This window comes from Bidens hawaiensis, unplaced genomic scaffold, assembly GCF_021521415.1.
Source record: "Bidens hawaiensis isolate Kalapana, Puna unplaced genomic scaffold, B.hawaiensis_p1.1 tig00000978_1, whole genome shotgun sequence".
NCBI lineage: Eukaryota > Viridiplantae > Streptophyta > Magnoliopsida > Asterales > Asteraceae > Bidens > Bidens hawaiensis.
In genome coordinates, this window is record NW_027491058.1 from 4,271,644 (window position 1) to 4,292,914 (window position 21,271).

General features: G+C 35.7%; 1 long non-coding RNA gene across 3 annotated transcripts; it reads right to left on the reverse strand.

The window, feature by feature from the left end:
• Positions 1-5,039: 5,039 nt before the first annotated feature.
• LOC143549963 (uncharacterized) lies at positions 5,040-6,950 on the reverse strand. Of its 3 annotated transcripts, XR_013138239.1 has the most exons (4): positions 6,876-6,950; positions 6,615-6,757; positions 5,237-6,002; positions 5,040-5,152 (listed from the first exon to the last, which is right to left on the reverse strand). It is a non-coding gene; the product is annotated as an uncharacterized LOC143549963 (long non-coding RNA). The 3 variants fall into 3 exon arrangements; XR_013138241.1 differs by lacking the exons at positions 6,615-6,757; positions 6,876-6,950 and having other exon boundaries at positions 5,237-5,639; positions 5,731-6,447; XR_013138240.1 differs by lacking the exons at positions 6,615-6,757; positions 6,876-6,950 and having other exon boundaries at positions 5,237-5,329; positions 5,423-6,447.
• Positions 6,951-21,271: the final 14,321 nt, after the last annotated feature.

Below are 21,271 nucleotides of genomic sequence, written 5' to 3' on the forward strand. Positions count from 1 at the left end.
CTTGCGGTCCACTATCTCTACAGGCTGTTCAATGTAGTTCAGCTGTTCATCAACCTCAATATCCACCAATGGCACATGAGACGTGTCATCAACTAGACATTTCCTCAGATGAGAAACATGAAAGGTTGAATGAATTCCTTCTAACTCCTCGGGTAAATCTAGCTTGTAAGCCACTTCACCTACACGATCCACAATCTTAAACAGTCCAATGTACCTCGGACTCAGCTTCCCTCTTTTCCTAAAACGGATAATTCCTTTATAAGGTGAGACCTTGAGCATCACATTGTCACCAATGTTAAACTCAATTGGTCGTCGACGCTTATCAGCATACGACTTCTGTCGGTCTTGAGCAGCTTTCATTCTTGCCGTGATCTGATCGAACCTTGTCGAGGTTTCTTGAACAACTTCTAAACTTCCCATCTCTTTCTGATCAATCTCTCCCCAACATATCAGGGTTCTATATTGTCTACCGTAAAGCATCTCAAATGGTGGCATACCAATACTTGAATGGTAGCTGCTGTTATAGGAGAACTCTGCCAGATGCAGATGATCATCCCAACTTCCTCCAAAGTCTAAAACACAAGCACGTAGCATATCCTCAAGGGTTTGGATCGTCCTTTCAGACTATCCATCTGTTTGAAGATGATACGCCGTACTGATGTTCATTCTCGTTCCCATATCTTCATGGAACTTCTTCCAAAACCTCGAAGTAAAACGAGTATCTCTATCAGATACAATCGAAAGTGGCACTCCATGCTTAGTCACAACCTCTTTGATGAACAAACTTGCTAATGTTTCTGACGAGATGGCCTCTCGTATAGGCAGAAAGTGAGCACTTTTGGTCAAACGATCTACTATCACCCAAATGGTATCATGATGCTTAGCTGTACGAGGTAGCTTAGTTATAAAATCCATGGTGATGTGTTCCCATTTCCATTCAGGGATCTCTAAAGGTTGCATCTTTCCATAAGGCTTCTGATGTTCGACTTTGACTTGTAAACAAGTTAAGCACTTACTGACATAATCTACCACATGATTCTTCATACCCGGCCACCAATAGTCTCTTTTCAAGTCATAGTACATCTTATTGGATCCTGGATGGATCGAATACCTTGACTTATGAGCTTCATCTAAGATTCGACCTCTAAGACCTCCATGATGTGGAATCCACATACGGTCAAATCTAGTCTTAACACCATGTGTGTTTTCCATCAACTCGTCCTGCTGACCGAAAATCCTTTCCTTCTTCACTAGCCCTTCATCCACCAGCACCTCTAACTGCACTTTGATGACTTCTTCAAAAAGACTTGAATTCATAATCAATTGGTATAACTTCACTGTTGCAATGACTTCTTCATTCTTATGGCTTAGCGCATCGGCGACCACGTTAGCTTTACTAGGTTAGTACTTAATATCACAGTCGTAATCATTTATCAATTCTAGCCACCTTCTCTGCCTCATGTTCAATTCTTTATGCTCAAAGAAGTACTTTAAACTTTTATGATCCGTGTAAATAGTACACTTAGTACCATACATATAATGTCTCCATATCTTGAGAGCATGCACTACTGATGCTAGCTCTAAGTCATGCGTTGGATAAGTACTCTCATGGACTTTCAACTGTCTAGACGCATAAGCTATCACTTTTCCCCGTTGCATTAACACGAAACCTAACCCACGATGCGAAACATCGGTACAAACAACCAGATCCTTGTCACCATCGGGTAAAGCAAGGATTGGAGCTTGCGTGAGTCTTCTCTTTAGTTCCTCAAAAGCTTCCTCTTTAAACTTACCCCAACTGAATACTACCGATTTTGGGTCATACCGGTCAGCGGTGTAGCTATCTTGGAGAAGCCTTCGATGAATCTCCTATAATAGCCAGCCAACCCTAAAAAGCTTCGTATATCGGTCGGGTTCTGCGGAGCATTCAAATTTGTTATCGCCTCAATCATAGTTGGGTCCATGGTAATTTCTTCAGGATTAATCACGTGACCTAGGAATTGCACTTCTCGTAACCAGAAAGCACACTTCGAAAACTTAGCATACAACTTTTCTTTCTTCAGAGTCTCCAATACCTCTCTTAGATGCTCTGCATGATCCGACTCGTTGTTTAAATAGATCAATATATCATCAATGAAGACGATCACTGACTTATCCAACATCGGCAGACACACCCTGTTCATCATGTTCATTAACGTTACGGGAGCATTCGTTAGACCGAATGACATCACGAGGAACTCGTAGTGTCCATACCGTGTCCAAAACGCTGTTTTAGGGATGTCTGCCTCCTTCACTTTCAGTGGATGGTAGCCTGATTTGAGATCTATTCGTGAGAACCAACTTGAACCTTGCAGTTGGTCAAACAGATCATCAATCCTTGGAAAATGATATCTATTCTTTACCGTAAGCTTGTTCAACGTGCGATAGTCTATGCACATTCTCATACTTCCATCCTTCTTCTTCACAAACAACACTGGTGTGCCCCACAGGGAATCACTCGGCCTTATAAAACCCTTGTCGAGGAGTTTTTGCAGTTGGTACATCAGGTCTTTCATCTCGGACGGCGCTAGATAATAAGGTGCTTTCGCGATGGGCTTGGCTCTTGGTATTAAATCTATCTAGTATTCTATCTCCCGTTGTGGTGGCAACCCCGGAAAATTCTTAGGGAATACTTCTAGGTAGTCGCACACGATAGGAACATCCTTCATTTCTTTCATCTCCGCCGTAGCGTTGACAACATACGCCAGGTAAGCACCGCACCCTCGCCTTAACAAACCCTCGGCCTTTATCATCGAAATGACATTAAGCCCGAAAGTTTCCTTATCACCATAAACCGTCACCGCATTACCATCCAAGGACTTTAACCTTATTATCCTACTCTTACACACTATCTGAGCTTCATACTTGGACAACTAATCCATTCCCAAAACCACATCGAACCCTCCTAAGGTCATAACATACAAAGTAATAGGGAACTCATGTCCCTCTAATTCTATCTTACAGTCCTTAACCATTCTCAATGTTCTAACCGAGGTCTCACTCGCGGTTTCTACTTTAAAAGTTTCAGGCACACGAAAACATTTCATCTTTGCTAACTTACTAAATGTCGTAGCTACAAAACTTCTATTCGCACCCGAATCGAACAATACCGAAGCAGAAATACCATGTACTAGAACGTACCTGTCACAACATCAGGAATCTGTCTGGCTTGTTCCTGAGTCAGCATGTAGGCCCTAGTCTTTGGCCTAGCTTGTTCAGTATCCTTCTACCCACTTCCTCCAGCTTCACCCTCAGTGCATTCCCTTGCAAAATGACCCGTCTTACCGCACTTATAACATGCGGATTTTGCATTGCATTTGTTAGCATAGTGCCCCATCTTCCCACACTTATAGTAGGCATTTGACCCAAGCCTGCACTCTCCATCATGAGCCTTTCCACATTTGTGACACACATCCGAACCAGTACCCCACTTGCACTCGCCAACGTGCACCTTTCCACATGCACTACAAAAAAGATTGTTATTTAGGACTAAAAAATTAGTCTCGGATACTCCACAATCAGTAACTGATAGGTATCGGGGACTGATTTACCAGTCCCCAACCAGTAACGGATACCTAGTCCTAAATAGTGGTTTTAGTGACTAAAAATCAGTCTCTATTGCGTAGCACTAACAAAGACTAATAGTTAGTCCCCGAAACATACAAATTCAGTCCTCAATGTTCCCCTTGTTACCACGTCCTTTTAGTCCCCAAAACATATCTTCAACGACTACAAATTAGTCTCGAATATTATGATATTTTAGTCCCAAATGTTTAATTTTAGGGACTGGAAATCAGCCCTTTAAACGAGACTATACTGTCCCTAATACATTATGTTATGTGCGTGAATCCATATCAAATTAGTCTCCGATACAATGCTTTGAAGACCGAAAATTAGTCTATAATGCACTCTGATTTAGACGCTAAAATTTCAATTTTTCGAGACTGAAAATTAATCTCAGATAGTGTTTTATTTTAGTCCCTAGTATGTACATGTAGAGTATGATAATCAGTCTAAAATTGTTATCTAGGACTGAAAAATCAATCTCTAATACTCTACTTCCAGTCTACAATACAATGCTTTAAAGACTGAGAACTAGTCCCCGATACCACTCGATTGCAGTCATTAATAGTCTACTTTTAGGGACTAAAAAATTAATCTAAGATAGTATGTTATTTTAGTTCCCAATATGAGCTTTTAGAATCCAATAATCAGTCTCCGATAACATTTATATTCAGCATCTAATATCCCGAACCGATCCCTTAAGGATGGAAAAACAGATCTAATTAAATTATATAATATTAGGCTTGTAGTTTTATTTATAATAATATCATTCATAAATTTGTTTATTGCTTTCTCAAAATCAAAATATCTCCAAGCATTAATATCATAACATTAACCAATAAGAAAAAACAATTCAATCAATTCTAATGTTGTAAGTATTAGAGAAAATAAAAAAGAAACAAATGTCTAAACTCCTTTTTCTAGATAGTGTTGTCATTGCGATCATCTTCATCACTCGCTTCAGTGGCTATTGTGCTCTCAAAGTCTGAAAACTTTGCGCTCATAAACTCGAACATTTTTTCATATTTCTACTTATCTTGTTTCTGTTTCTCCTCGAGTTCAATAACCTTATTTCTCAGCTCTTCTTTCTCACTTGATTCTCGCTGAGATGATCCAGCTACTGATTTCATCCAACTATCTTTTTTCCTCACCACAGGCCCAACACCAACGTCCCACGCTGATTGTATTGTTTTCTTCCTGCCAAAAATAGCTTTTATGGCTTCTTTCTCAAGTTTGTGTTCCATAGCAATAGTAATGGTAGTTCCCTCAGAATTTAATTTATCCGCTGTCATCTGTTTATGTTGGATAATGTTTTCCTAGCATAATATAAGGTACGAGAACATAAGGTACGAGAACAACATTTAAATAAGTACCAGCCCAAAACCAAAATTTAACATAATATAATTAATAATTTAAAAGCTTTTAACAAGGATATACTTACATATTCGACACATGACTCATCATTTAGCAATCCTTATTTCGCGCCATTGTAATGCAGCTTGTGATATAGTTCTAATGGGCTAGGTGGAATCTGAGTCTCGGGATTTGTCTGTCATCATAATAAATATAAAAATGAAGAAAAATATACTATATACATAAAATTGCATTATAATTCGAAAAGTCAAAATCTTACTATTTGGAATGTATGATTAGCTATCGATCGAGAGCCCCCTTTGCTTATATTAACTTGTTTTCCTCTATTGGCCTCCATTTGATCACTATATTTCTACAAAAACAGAAGTTAACATGCATTTTAGAACATGAATACTAAGAAAATAATTAATGAATATGATTTTTGATTCGTTAAAAAATAGCATACCCGAGTTTTTTCTAGCTCCCAATAATCACACATTCTTCCAAGATTCTTCCCGACAATGAGGTTTCATTTTCAATCTAGCTAATTCTGGATTGGTTTTTCCTCCATTATCCTTCCAATGCCGACTTAAAACACCTCGAGCACGCTTCCAATGGGCTTGTAGCCGAGCATCCACATATCCCACAAAAGTCTCATTTGTCCACAACAACTCGAATTTACCCTATATTGAATATATTGTTAATGATAAAAATGAAAATGCAACATCATAATAGCATCTCAATATCTAAAATGGAAAAATATGTACAACTTACTCCTAATTTCTCATACATAAGAGTTTTCGCATCCTCTGGTACCGAATCCCAAGTATGATAGTTCATTGGACAAAAATTGCGAATAATGATTCCACACTTAGTCGCAAAGGGTGTTGCTGAGTTCCCAACAAAGGCTTTTGTACCCTTGGCCATTGTCAATGGAATTTTTGAGCCCTCAGGCATATTCTGTAAATTCCTTGTAACACTAAGGTTTAAACTTGGACCGCGCCTGTTTGGTGGCTCAACAGATTGTTCTGTATCAGCAAGTTCTTCTGCATGTAATGGATAAACGATAGAAAGATAATTAAGTTAGCATAGAAGATGTTATGCTAAAAACCAGGTGTAAAGAAGAAAAACTGAAAGAAAACCATAAAAGGAGTTCATTTTCATTTCATTACATGATAAAAGAAAGGAAAAAAAAACACACGACTCTTATTGTTATGAACAATTTAGTTATCTAATACCAAACAAACTAGTAGTGTAAGTTAAGTAATGATTATGTACAAAATTGGATTCACTAACGAACAAAAATTCAGCAAAACAAACTGGATTTAGTAATGAAGTGGAGAGTAGGAATGCAACCAAAATACCCGGTTAACCCCATCCGATTATACCAGAACGCGAACCTAACAAACCGAATAAAAAAATTCAGGCCGATGTTCGATGTTAATATAATATTTTTGACACCTGATTAACCCGAGAACCAATAAACAAACCCAAATAACCCCCACTTGGTAACCAAACTAGTAGCATAAAAATATGTATAATGAACCAGTAGCACAAATCAAACCACTTTCATATTAAATTTTTATACTACACTGACTTATTAAATTCAAATTTTTAATAAATTAAGTTTATAAAACTTATAATAACTGAAATTTTACCGATAGCTATGGTGTTGGGCGAATTACGTTCCGTCTGCGGTTTGGGCGTGGCCTTACAGCAGATGCACTTCCCTCGACCCCCGAGTGATTTGTACGTGCTCGAGAATCGTCTTCAGACCTCGTTCTTGTAAGGACCATTATTACTAACATAAATATCAACATCAACATCGTATTACAAGAAAATTGATAGTCAATTAATAAAATATATATACATCATAGCATATTACATATTAATACATAGAAAAATTGTTCCATTGGTACCTTAATCTGCAAAATACGGATTAACTGAATGAGTCTCCGCCAAAACTTTGTCGCACAGACAGGGGAGTCACAGCAGAGGGTTTTATGAACATGATTTCTCTGGATTTTTCTTGCAAGTGTGCCGGCTGTTCTCTTTGAAAAATTAGTTATATTGAATGAATTGTTCGTGTATTAATTTAATTGTTTGGTTAAATTAGATATAACTATCTATATATGAGTATGGTTGTAAAAGTCGTGCGTATGCTACAAATTAATCACCAACTTATCTCTAGTCGTTCTTTTCGGCTTGCAACTATTCCTTTTGGTTTTCTTATAAATTTCACCTTAAAAAAAATCACTTAGAGGTACCTCACTGACTAGTCACTAATTAATATTAATCGCTTGTCCTTCACAGTCCGACTCATGCCTAGCGAATCTACAACATTGTCGCTACGAGTCAATGTGAACGACACTTTAAACTCTAAAGAACTATTATAATTATGCCAAATTACTAGGTATTATGTACGAAAGGAATACAAATAAACTAAATAGACATTTGTAATGTAGAGATATATATTGTAATTAGTCATATCAGATCGCCATAACTGATCCGATTTACCCATCTTAAGTCGTACTAACCCTTATCCAAAATTTTGATTAGTGTTTTAAAACCAGGACTTGACCGGACGGTCATACCAGTTCAACCCATCAAGCTTAGAAACAGGTTCGATTTACACTTTTTGACCCACCTTCGGTTGAACATGGCGGTTTTGTATCAAAGCGTATTGAGCCGGGAATCGTGAACTATTTGAGACGAAATTTAGAGTAAGATGCTTTGGAAAAAACAATTTGTAGGTGCCATGACTTGAACTCAATAAACTGAGTTTAACCCGTATACTATAAATAATTAAATCATGAAAAGTGACTTCATTGTAAAGTTTAATGTCAATAAAAACACTGAATCTTACGAAATCGTTTAACCCGTCTCTCATTATTCAAAATAGTAAAGAATTTTAAATAACTTTATACATGGTATTCGATTGGTCACACACTTATAAAAATTCATTGTTCTAGCATGAGCCATATTATTTGATGTAAGTTTTAATGCATCATATACCTATGTAACATTTTTTAAAAACCCATATTACAAATTACAAATTTGAAACAAAACTATCAACTCATAATATAATATACATTATGGAACGATAGTTATCTTAGGTAATGAATTAAAGGTCTAATATATGTATGTATGTATGTATCTATGCTATATAATTAATATGAACAGACACCATTCTTTGACTTAAACAAAGTCGTTCTCTCTGGCGCAAAACCTAATTGGATTCGGCTACCTTGTTCTCTCCGGCACCAACGCACCTTATCGTTCAACTCAGACGATTTCAGAACCAGGTACAAGTTTCTATTTCTCTGTTTTGATGTTTTAATTCTTTATTCTTTATCATATACTCGCATGCTTTTCATGTCAATTTGCACATGATGTTTAATTGTAAATGTATGAAATCAAACTTAGTCAAAATATGCATCGAGTCATACACGTATAGATATTAATCTTGTACGGGTTTATTCGGTTACGGGCTTATAGGGATATGGATGAGATCAGGTCTAGCGGGTACGGGTTAATTCGGGTATTTGAGTAGATTTTTCATGATATTCAGTAGCCAATTTTTTGGTAGAAGTTAGGGGTGTGCAAGAACCTGAAAAAACCGATCTGAAACCAAAAAAACCAAAAAATTCAAACCGAAAAACCCGAACCGAAACAAAAACCGACGGTTTGGTTTTATGTTTTTTTGTAAAAACCGCACTAACAATTCGGTTTAGGTTTTGCATGTAAAAAAACCAGAAAAACCGAACCGAATTCCTAAATATTTGTTTATTTATAATTTATATTAAGTAATTTATAAGAACTTAACAAAATGTGTAACTCCAATATTTTTCGCCATTAACAAAATTGTTTATACCTAAAATCATTATTTTTTGCCAACTTGTTTTTCGGCCTAAAATTTTCAAGCTCAACTGGCAAAAACTAAGCAAACCGAAACCGAACCGAAACCAAAACAATAACCGAAAAAACGAAACAGAAAAACCGAAATCAAACGGTTTCAAAAACTCCAAAAACCGAAGTTTTGAATTACAGTTTGGTTTTAGCCAAAACCGCACAGTACTGTATGTTATAATAAATCACAGATGACTTTTTCCAATTATTCATAAAACTTTGGTCTACACTTTTGTACCAAATTTGTAACTTAAAGTGAAACCAAGCCTGTAATTTCATTTTCAAACAAATTCTTTCCAAGGCTTTGTAGATTCCAAAAATACTACTATATCAATGTAAACGTTTGCAGCTTGAATACTTGTATCAACAGCTAAAATTTTAAAATATTAGCAGCCCTGCATGTTTGTTATTTATGTCATTGTTAGCAGCCCTGCACGTTTATTGATTTACAGTGATTTAATTTTAATAAATGGTTTATTTATGTTTGTTTTTAACCAGGATTTCACAATGAGTTTGGATAAGAGCTGGACTAAAATCACTAATAAGGTAGATCAAAGGTTCATTAAAGGAGCGATAGCTTTTGCAGAGTGGGGTTAAAGATTTGCTGATAGTGAAGGTCGGATACATTGTCCATGTAAAAAATGTGTAAATGCAAGAAGACATGATCCAGAAGATGTTTCAACCCATATCATACTCAATGGTTTTGAACCATCATACAATGTATAGATATATCACGGTGAACATCTACCGGGTTACGAAACAAATGAAACAAACAGTGAGTGTGATGAAAGTGAAAACGAATCAAATGATGGTGTTGATGAGTTACTTCATGATGCTTTTCACACAAGCGGCGAAACCGAAGCTGAAAACTTCAAGGACAGTGCTGATATACGTAACAACCCACATGTGGAGAAGTTATTTGTTGATATGGAGAAGCCTTTATACCCGGGGTGTGATGATTTTTCTGTACTAGGCTTTTTACTAGAGTTGATGAACGTGAAGGTAACATGTAAAATGACAAATGTGTCAATGGATATGATTCTAAATTTATTTAGCCGAGCTTTCAAGGATGAAAACTTGCCAAAGAATCATTATGAGGCAAAAAAGTATTTGCTTACTCTTGGACTGGGATACGAATCTATCCATGTTTGTAAACATGATTGTGCATTATTTTGGAAAGAATATTCAGAGTGACAAAATTTCCCGGTTTGTAGCACTAGTCGTTACGAAGAAAATAGTAAGGGGAAGAAGAAGCCGGTCAAAGTCTTGCGTTACTTTCCAATCACAAGCAGGCTTAGTTTATATGCCTCAAGACACACTGCTAAGGAAATGTCATGGCACGACAAAATGTCACACCCTCACTTAGGGCCTAGGCGTGTGACCACAAGTTGGTACCTGTTTTGTAAATATATCAGAGTTGTGGTTTATAGCGGAAGTCTTTAAAATATTTATATTGAAAACTTATTAAAATCTCGGGTTTAAATACCCGTTTGATATTTCAAATACATTTCTTTATAAACATAACTCTTTTATAATATTTTGAAATAAAATATCTGAGCCACCTGATAGCATCTAATGACTATAACTTCAATCTTCTATTCCTTATTGCTTGTCTGTTCTAAACTTTCTTGTTTCCTTGTAACATGGGTGGGAAAATACGTCAGCACAAAGCTGGTGAATATCGCTTACTCTAAAATCTCTTTTCAATATCTTTGTGAAACCAACAATAATACCTTTGTGACTACTCATTAGACACCCAACTACATTGGGATCAAATTACCCTAAGTACCATGTACAATTAATTATATACACGATATCATTTCTCTGAACAGTCTCGTAGACCTTCAGAGGCATGTTGATGATATGCATGGCCTCGGGGAAATGCCGAGTCACCATGTATGTTTGGATCCAGACACATGTATACTCTTAATCAGAGTGTCCGTTTCTTATTATTGTACACAAAGTTTTTAAGGATTCGTAAATCCCATGCAAAAATTCTGACTCAATATAAAAAGGTTTGGGGCGTATTCACCTTTTCAGTTTATAATCAGTTTCTGATACTGATTCCTGTTTTCTGTTCTCTTCTTCTTTTTTTGTTACCTCGGACCTATAGTACGAGAATAACATTTGTATAAATAATTAGATCAGCGATCTAGCTTTAGACCTTTAGTCTATTTCCTATAGCTTTAACCTTGATAAAATCATTTGTTTATATAAAACATTTGACCTTTAGTCCCCTTCTTTATTTACCAATTATATGCTACGTTTCTTCTCCAGGAAGAAACGTCTATACTGAGTTTCTTCTTCAAGAAGAAACATTAATTTCATAATTATAATCTCTTGTATTATATTTCTTAGTCATAAAGAAATACTATTTTGACTATAACCTTTGCTTAAGAAAAGTTATTCTTAATCGTAATCAAGGTTCGGCTATAACTTCGACTATGGTCTTAAGTTATTTATAATAATAACTTAGGCAGGACCCCTTACCTCGCACGGGTAATTGGAGTTAGATATTCCTAAGTTTATACGGGCAGCACTTCTACTCTATACGCACGTTTATCGAGGCGTTCTTGATCAACTGTTCTTGGCACGCAAATCGAGGCAATGTTCGGTTGCCGGTCATGCACGTACTTTGAGACGGAATGTCGGGTTACTTTTGGGTGGCACGCACTTCGAGAAAAACACTGTGTATTTGGCACGTATTACGAGATCGTGATTGTCGGGTCGGTGGCACGCAAAACGATGTTCGACACGCAAACCGAGGTAGAGAGAGAAAGTTGTTTTAGAGAGAGAATGGAGGTGTGCATACAAATGAGCCGATCACCCCCTATTTTAGCCAATTTTGGATCCCATCGCGGTACGCGATGGGTCCCCTTTTTTAACACCGTCGCGTATCGCGACGGGTAGATTTCTGCCACGTGTCACCAGAGTGTGACACGTGTCCCTGAGTCATCACGGCCCATCGCAGTACGTGATGGCCGTCTCCTTGGACTCATCGCGTAGCACGATGGGTCCCTGAATAATATTTTTCATTTTAAGTCATGTACTTTAGTAACTTGTCACTTCTGGTCTAATTCTCGTTGTCCAAAAATACTAAGGAGGCTCTTAAAGCGGCGATGCGAGCGTGCGCCATCAAAGCGCCACATTGCGCCCAACGCCCTTCGCCGTCGCCTTCGCCTTCGCCATCGCCCTCGTCCTCGCCCGAGCCCGAGTCCGTGCGCGTCGGGTGCTACGCACCCTCCGCTAGGACCACTTGGTGCATGATATTCATAAAAGAATATAACTATGGAAATTCTATCTCTTATAAAGAGCTTCCATTTCTTTACCACTTCCAATGTGGGATGGATTCCATTTCCCTTATTTATACCTTGGTGGAATGTTTCCACTTTCTTACATCTTCCAATGTGGGATGAAATTTCTTTCATGTAAGTAAACTTAATAGGAAATATTTTTATTTCCTTATTTTAATTATAATTCCTTATTAAATATCTTCTCACGTCTTGTCTTGATATTATTTTTGATCCCTCAACTTTCCTAATTTGTCAAATTTGGATTGAAATTTTGGGGATGTTACATCCTCCCCACCTTGGAATGAATCTCGTCCCTGAGATTCGTTGAGTTAAGAGTTAATGGTTCTTGCTTTTTAATTGTTGATTAGATTCTATCTATTCTGGTTCTTGTTGTCATAATCTGTATGCAGAATGACTAGGGTCTTTATTTTGTTGCTAACTTACATCTTCGAATGATGTAACCAGTCAATAGTTCAGAATATCATTAGTAAATATAAATTGCTAAACACATTGATCAGTTGTGTTTAACTATTTACCTTACCATTATGTGTTCTAAACATTTACTGATGTTAACTACATTGTTGTTTTGATTCAGTCTGTCGAATCTATTCCAACAAGTTGTTGTTTTAATTCAGTCTATCGAATTCATTATATCCTTGATCTTGATTAATGATGTTCGGTATAAACAGTACTCTTGTACTTTGACTTATTTTCTATACTTAGCGATCGTATTTCTTGAATATCTTCAAGCTCTTTTTGTTTGAGTTTTTGATCAACCTTACTAGGTAGGTAATAATATTCCATCAGTTGTATTGCTTAAATATCTTGTAACGTTTGGTATATCATCCTCCTAGATGATAACTTTTCTCAACGTTTTCTTGTTCTAAGTTTCGGATGAACTTTTCAATATTTGAACCTCTTGATTCTTCTTTAGAGGTAATGAATATAAGCATTCTTGTGTATTAACACGATCTATATGCTAATATTTTATTTATAACTTAGGGACTTAAATAACCTTCTTTGATTACAAAATTTCTCGTTTAAGAACGAGTTACAATTAATACACAAAAGTTAGCTAGTCTATCTTGACATTTCTTTGATGTGATCTTGTCATTCATTAATCTCGCCTAGCTTTTCTTTTCAGGAATTCAGTCTTAAAGTGACCCGTTTCTCCAGATGTAAAACATACTCCTAACTTCTTACGACATTCTTCTATTGTGTGTCCTGCTCTCTTGCAGTATGCACAATTATTCGTATTTTCTAATCGACACTTTCTAGTATGTTTCTTTCCACAAGTCTTACAGGTTGACTTGGGAGTACTTTCTTCTTTTCCTAACTTCTCGGAATCTTTAGCTTTCTTGGTTTCTTGGTCTTTCTTCTTTTCTTCTTCTTGATTCCTTATCATATTGTTGATTAAATATCCGGCCACTTCCATAGCCGAATCAACTGTTTCTGGCATATTGGATCGTACCATGTCTCTTATTTCTTTTGGTAACCCATATATATAACGAGTTACTTTATTATATTCCGGAGTTACTAGATGTGGAACCAATCGGCCGTACTCTAGGAATTTAGTGTTATATTCCCTAAGATTTGTGCCAATGACCTTGTGATTCTATAACTCGGTTTGAATTCGATCCATCTCATGAGTTGGGCAGAATTTCTTCAATATGAGACCTTTGAATGTTTCCCAACTTAAGTTATACATTGTTTCTAGACCCTTGTTTTGAATCAGGGTATTCCACCATTCAAGAGATTCTCCCTTGAACATTTGTGAAGAATACTGGATAGCTTCCTCACCAGTGCATTTTCTTATGGTGACTATTGATTCTTGTTCTTCTAACCATCTCATAGCGGCAATACCGTCTGAGTCTCCATGAAATTCTTTAGGATTGTAAACTTTAAAGTTCTTAAAGTTGCATCCTTTTTGGATCTTTCGTTTCTTTCGTTTCTTGTTCTTTGGATTATTATTAGCCGTAGAGCTATCTTAAGCTTCTTCCTTTCTTGAAGGAACAGATTTACTTCGACTCCTCTTGTTAGATTTTGGTCGACTTTGACTTGTAGAAAAATCCTTCATAGCTTACTTAATCATCTTTTGAATTTCTTCTTTATATTGGGTGGGAATTTCATTATCCTTATCTTTATTATTAATGTTTTCTTCATTTCCTGATTTATTGGGAGGACTGTTGTGAGAGTTTGCACTTTCTTCTCTTGACATACTATAATAAAATTTTAAAAGATAAGTCCAATATTCGAAGAATTCAAAACATATCTTTTATTCATCTTATTATAGTTACAAGAGTGCATATTATTTTGTTACATTTATACTCTCTACTAAGGTTCTATTTCTTCCAGCGAATGACGAATTTCTTAATCTTGCTATCTTTCTTGCTATTCTCCTTTTCTTTTTCTTCCACTTCCATTCCTTTCATTGTTTCTTTATTTTGAATGTGAATAAAGTAAGGATCTTGAGTTGCCGGAAAATTAAAATATTCTTGTTCGTGAGAATATTCTTCCGGATAAGTCATTACTTCTTTTTCCTTTGGCATAATTGGTTTCTTGGATCTACTTGATACGTCTCCATATGTATTTTGATTTTGAATAATCCGAGCTAGTGGAATGTTAGAATCAAAGGAGTCTGAATCTTCCTCCATTTTTGTTTGGCATGTACTTTCATTGCTAGATATAGGAATTGGGAGAAAAGACGTTCCCATAAATTCTTTTCCTTCGCCAGATCGAGGTTGACATGATCCTTGGCTAGATTGACAATCGGACATCTGCGTGAGGTTAGTTTTAGGGATAATGAGACGTAGAGAGACGTTCCTATCTTATTCATATTGTTTATATCTTATTCGTATTGGTTTCGAATAATTTCTTTGATACTTTTCAACTAAGTATCTAATTTGTTTGAATCAATATCTGTATAATAAGTTTTCCAAAACTTATCCTTAATCAAAGCCTAGGTGTAATTAAATACCTAATTCGCTAAGATTGATGGCTCTGATACCAACCTGTCACACCCCCATCTTAGGCCTAGGCGTGTGATCAATAGTTGGTACCACATTTGTAAATAAATCAGAGTTGCGAGTTAATGCGGAAGACTTTAATAAACATGTGGATTTAAAGTTAAAATATTTACATTACAAAAGACGAGACAAAATTCTCATTTAGTTGCACTTGTTTATATGTTTTACAAAACCACCATATTTTAATATTTACACAAAGTTATCCGAGCCATCGGATTCTTGAGCTCTTCATCTTTCAAGCTCTAATCTTGGTTACCTGCAAAATTTTATAGAATACGTCAGTAACGAATGCTGGTGAATATGCTGACGCGAAAATATTTTCTTTACTTAATTACCCCTCGAGACCACGCAAGCCTCGGCCCATCTTGGCTTAGGAATAATCAAGTTAAACAATCATTATAAACTTGAGTCTCTACACTAGGTCACCTCAGCAAAACACCGCAGCGTTTCAACATAACTTAGGTACCATAAATATACACATGGTCAGTCTCACTCGGACGTAATATGTCTTGCATGTCTTTCTCTCCCACACCCTTCTGCTTCTTGTCCTTAGGGTTCCATAACTGAGTACCTGATCGCTTGACAGGAGCGACCCATTTCTTATCCTTCTTCTCTTGTTCCAGCACATCATTTGCCGACAAGTCGTCGTAAACCATTTCTGCAAGCCCTACAGCAGAATCAAAGGTACCAGGTCTACTAGCCTTGACCATGACGCGAACATTCTATGGCTGTACTCTCACATATCACTTGATCCTCTTGGCCTCAGTGTTAACCATATCAGGCACCAACCTAGACATCCGGTTGAATTCAGTAGTATACTCTCAGAGTGTCATATTTCCCGCTTTCAAGTTCAGGAACTTCATATCCGCCCTCTCAACTTCGGCGTCAGCACAGAATCTTTTCATCACCAACTCTTTCAGGTCATCCCACCTCATCTCCTTAATCTCATTCTGACTCTTCCTCTGCTCCACACTTTCTCACCGATACATAGCTTCCTCACCAAACGACTGAGTGGCATAACCCACTGCTTGGTCGGGACGGCACTCGCTAATGCAGATAACCTTGTCCAGCTCGGTTATCCATTGAAGGGTGACGATTGCGTCTCCTGGCAGGTCGCAACCTTTGAATGACTTATAGTTACACCCACCTCAGCCTCTCTTTCTGTCATCAACCTTCACCGATTGAACTTTGCTCGAGTCACCCCCTTCTCTCCTTCATCATCCTTCTTACTCTTTTCCTCAGACTTCTTAGCAGTTCGTACATGACTTTTAGCAGACTTTTTGGGATTCAAGTTCTTCACAACTGCGGCTACAGCTTGGCAATGCTGCTTGAACTGCGGGGTCAAGTTGATACCCTTCGTTCGGGTTTCGACCAGCTGCACTACCTTCTTCCTCAGTGTTAGTGGTTGTTCTTATAGAAGGTTCCGGACAATGCGTAGTCTACCACGTCGTCCTGTACGACCTACTCGCTCAACGGTCTTCCTTGCTCCAGCCATTCGTATTCTATAAGGAAACACAAACATCATCACTCAATGAACTATTTAGTACAGGGATAGTAAGGCTAACAGGTAATAACAGTGGCCAGCTGTGATTAGTTGATCACGTTACTTTTCGTGTCCTATACACTTCCCTTTATGAGTTTATTTGTGCTAAGTTCTACTTTTAAACAGTTAATCAATTAGATAATCAATTAATCCTATCCCTAACATTCACATATCCTTTTATTACATCCCGGCTAAAGCGGAAAGGCCTGAGTGTGACGTACAGATTGCTCAAAACACATGTGACACTATTAAGTGATAATAATACCATTAATTAATTTAACAACAAGTACACAAGTTTGAAAGTAAGAGAAATACCAAGAAAAATACAAGAACAATTAACAACTTGTCCATTTATCAATATAACCAAAGTTTCTAGTGTCTTCTCCGTTTCATCCTCTAATAATTGCACCTGTAACATATATATAAAATAAAATCAACTAAATGAATAGTTGGTGAGTTCACACAAGTTTTGATATACGTACATAAAAATCATACAATTCCATGAACAAGTGTAAATGAGCAAGTAAGGTCCTTTCCAACTGGGATTGTGCACCAGCGTACTCAGATAAGCGCAAGTAAGGTCCTTTCCAGTTGGGATTGTGCACCAACATACTCGGATAATGAGGCCATTTTCCACTCATAACAACAAATGTATTGAGCGCAAAGGGGGGCGTATGATCATACTATATTGAAGTAATCCATGTGAAAGTAATTTTGAGCAAGTAACAAGTAAACACACAAGTCCATGTAGCGAATTGTAGTTTGTAAATAATGAATAAACAAAATTGTAATTTGGATATGATATATATGTTACCCCAAAAAGTAGTAAAAGAGTAAAAAGATGGTGTGAGAAACTCACCTTGATGTTGATGACAAACTTGTAATAAAACCGAAAGTACGTAAATGAAATCGAAGCAATTGAACGTCACGAACTAGAATTAAAAGCATAAAAATTAATATAAACTGACGACTTATAAAAAGTAGATATTCATACAAGCACTATAAGTATTTTCTAAGCGATTCCTAGAATTCTTAGTATCCAAACAATTTCACGGATTATTAAAAGTTTGACCAAAGTTTGACTTTCCGTTGACTTTGACCAAAAGGTCCAAGTTGTTGACCATTGACTAAAAATATTGACCGTTGACCCTAAATGTTGACTGACGACCCGTTGGTGACTTTTGACCAATTATCTAGACTTAATATAGTAATAAGATATTCATAGTCGCAACCTAATAATCGATCATGTAATTTGCAGTTAATCATTTTTTCATGCAACCTTATGACTAAGTCACACTTTTACCAATTTCATTTCTCATAAGTAAGACTAACCACTTAGTCAAATAGTTCTAAGTTGACCCATAAAGTCAAAATTCAATTTACCACAATCAATTTATTACAAATTACAATTATTTTCACTAACCAATATGTTGATCATCCTTAACAAGTTTTCACTAACCAATATTTTCACAAACAATTTCTCATAGGTTATGTTATTTTAATTGTTCACTTCTCCTACAACATATAAGTATACAACAACTAATCATGTCGCATGTAACACAATTTCACCCACCACATATAATACATGTAACATATCATGTGTGACAAATTTATTATAACCTATCATATATTATAACATGTGTGACAAGTTTATTATTCTAGTTATCAATAACTAGTTCTCTCGCTTAGGTCACCAACGACACCACTGGCTCAATGTATGCATACATGACACTATATGCATGGGAGTTCATTAACTTAGTTAACAGAACTAACTGGGTTTACTGACAGTCAACAGGATTTAACTGAAAATGCCGGGTGTCACATCGGGGATTAGAAATGTTGAATGTATATTTTATTTTGGAGTTGGATATTATAATATTTTTTTATACATATATTTATAAATAAAAACCGAAAATTTAAATTGGGTCGGATTTTCGGGTTTGAAAAGTATCGAATGTTACAGGACTTACAACTTTTGGAAATTTCGTCCCGAAATTAAAATAAAAATAAAAATTAAAATTTAAAAGAGAACAACTAATATTCGAAGTTGTTAGAAGTTTAAACAATTTTATACATACATAATAAAAAAATAGAATAACGCCGATCTTTTAATGACCCAAGAGAACGCCACAAATAGGAAATATGGCAAGGACACTTATATATAGGATGTACCTGCGACGTATCCACCATGCTCTTATCATATTGTGTTTGTCCCGTTCCCCAAAATCATTTCAAGTTTCGAGTTATTTCACCCAACTAGACTTATTATATTTTCCATGCGAGGACTTTGATAATTACGTGTTGACCCATAATTACTTCTATCGTAGGATGGTCCATATAATGTGCCCATATTGTGTGGTTTTAAGACATAGACCTTAGATATATAAATAAAATTTTCATATATAGCGTTAAAAATAAAAAATAATGAATTAAAAGGGTAAAACATTACAAAACACATTGTTATACCATTCAGGCCAAGGATAACGCGAAAACACTAAGTCAAATAAATGAAATCATCGTAGTCTGAACCAAGTAAACGATGTTGAAAACAAAAATAAAAGATGTAATGAAGTTAAAGAATGAAAACATTTGAATTATGAGCATCATAACATGTAATTGAAATAATGGGGTTGAGAATAACGTGGTAAGTAAACGTAGCATTTAACCAACGAAATATGAACATATAATTTGTTCACGCATTGGGTTCGAGAATAGCTTATATGAACCAAACTTTTAAGTATCAAAATACAATGATGTTTAAAAAAATGAAAATCTCCAATAGAACATTGACGTGACCAACGGCAGCGTTGAGATGAATAAACAATTATATCTTACAAACATGTAAATTGATAATAACTTGAAATGAAATGGATAAACAAAAATTTTAATATTAACATACTGAAATTGATTAAGTTTGTGAAAAGAAAAATTTTCAATATTAACTTTGTGCTTGTCAAGGTATCCGACTTGTTGAATGAAAAATAGCCTTAAAGGGCTTAAGTCTTGTTTGGAACAAAAAGTTTACTTTAAATATGGTTTGAATAAATAATTACATTGTTATTAGTGGTGACGATAATACTAATAATAATAATAATATTACTAATATTAATAAATAGTATTAATAAATTTTATTAATAATAATATTGATAATAATGGTAATAAAAATGATGATGACGGTAATGGTACTAATAATAATGGTAGTAGTAATATTAATAATGATGTTAATAACTTTAATAATAATAATAGTAATAATAATAATAATAGTAATAGAGGTAATAAATCCTTTTTAAAGAAAATCCATTTGATTGAAAGTTAAAAACAACCAAGGATTTGGGTTTAAGCGCGAGGTGTTAGTAAAAGGGATAAAACATAGGAAAGTATGCAAAAGAAAATATAGACGAGTTTGATTAGTTTTGTAAATATCTAAGTATTGAAATTGGAAAATCGTGTAAGGTCGACAAAGGATGCGGGGTTAGGATATTGCATGGAGGAAACAAGTTAGGCTTTTAAAAGTATGATGGGTGTGCTAGGGTCACCACAATGATAGTAGGCTTGAAGTATGAGGTCAAACATGTGATTGAGATAAATGGTTTGGTACAGGTCTTGCAGTTGGGTGAGTGGCGTTGAGGTTGGGTAGGTTTTAGCAATAAGTGATAATTGAATCTACCACATATTGAGGTGTATCAACGTTTTAGGGAAGTAAAGTGGTGGGATTTACACATATTATACAAAGGGCACGTTTATGTGAGAGACTTTTTGGTTGGGTTTGGTTTGAGTTTCCAAGAATGGTACTGGGTTTGAGTTTGAATTTACTATAGCGATGAAGGTGGGTGTGGTTCAACGTGAGGTGATCGGGATTGCGGAGGCCATTTGCTTGATAACTTGGATTGTCATTTTGCGAGTTGAGTGTAACAACTAGGAAAACGAGGAGGGATGATACGAAACATGAAGAATTCGCGTGACTTGGGACGTAAGTATGAAAACGACTAATAGATACATCAATAAAAACAAGTAAAGAAAAGAAAAGAAATCCCATGAAACAAATTTGAAATCGAAATTGGAATTCCCATGAAACGTCATGATTTTTCACCTTTCAATAAACGAAAACCTCATAAATTATTGAATAATCATATGGACAAGTATTAAACTTAACAATAAATAGTGAAATCGAATTGAAAATCGAGTGTTCATGAACCACCATGACTTTTAGATTTCAATTCTAAAACATAAGAGTAAATGAATATAGCAATAAGGTAATCGAATTGAAATTCTACCATTCATATATCACCATGAACTTTAGAATTTTCAATTCTAAAACGTAGTAGTAAATGAATAAAAAAAATATAATGATCGAATCGAAATTCAACTATTTATGTATCACCATAACTTTTTGAACTTTCAATTCTAAAACGTAATAATGAAATAATGAAATAATCATATTGAAAATTTGGTTATTACCTTTCGAACTTTTAAAATTTTAAACCATAAATGAATGCATAAACAGAGAAAATGAGTCACAAAATTCTTAAACTTAACTATTCTCG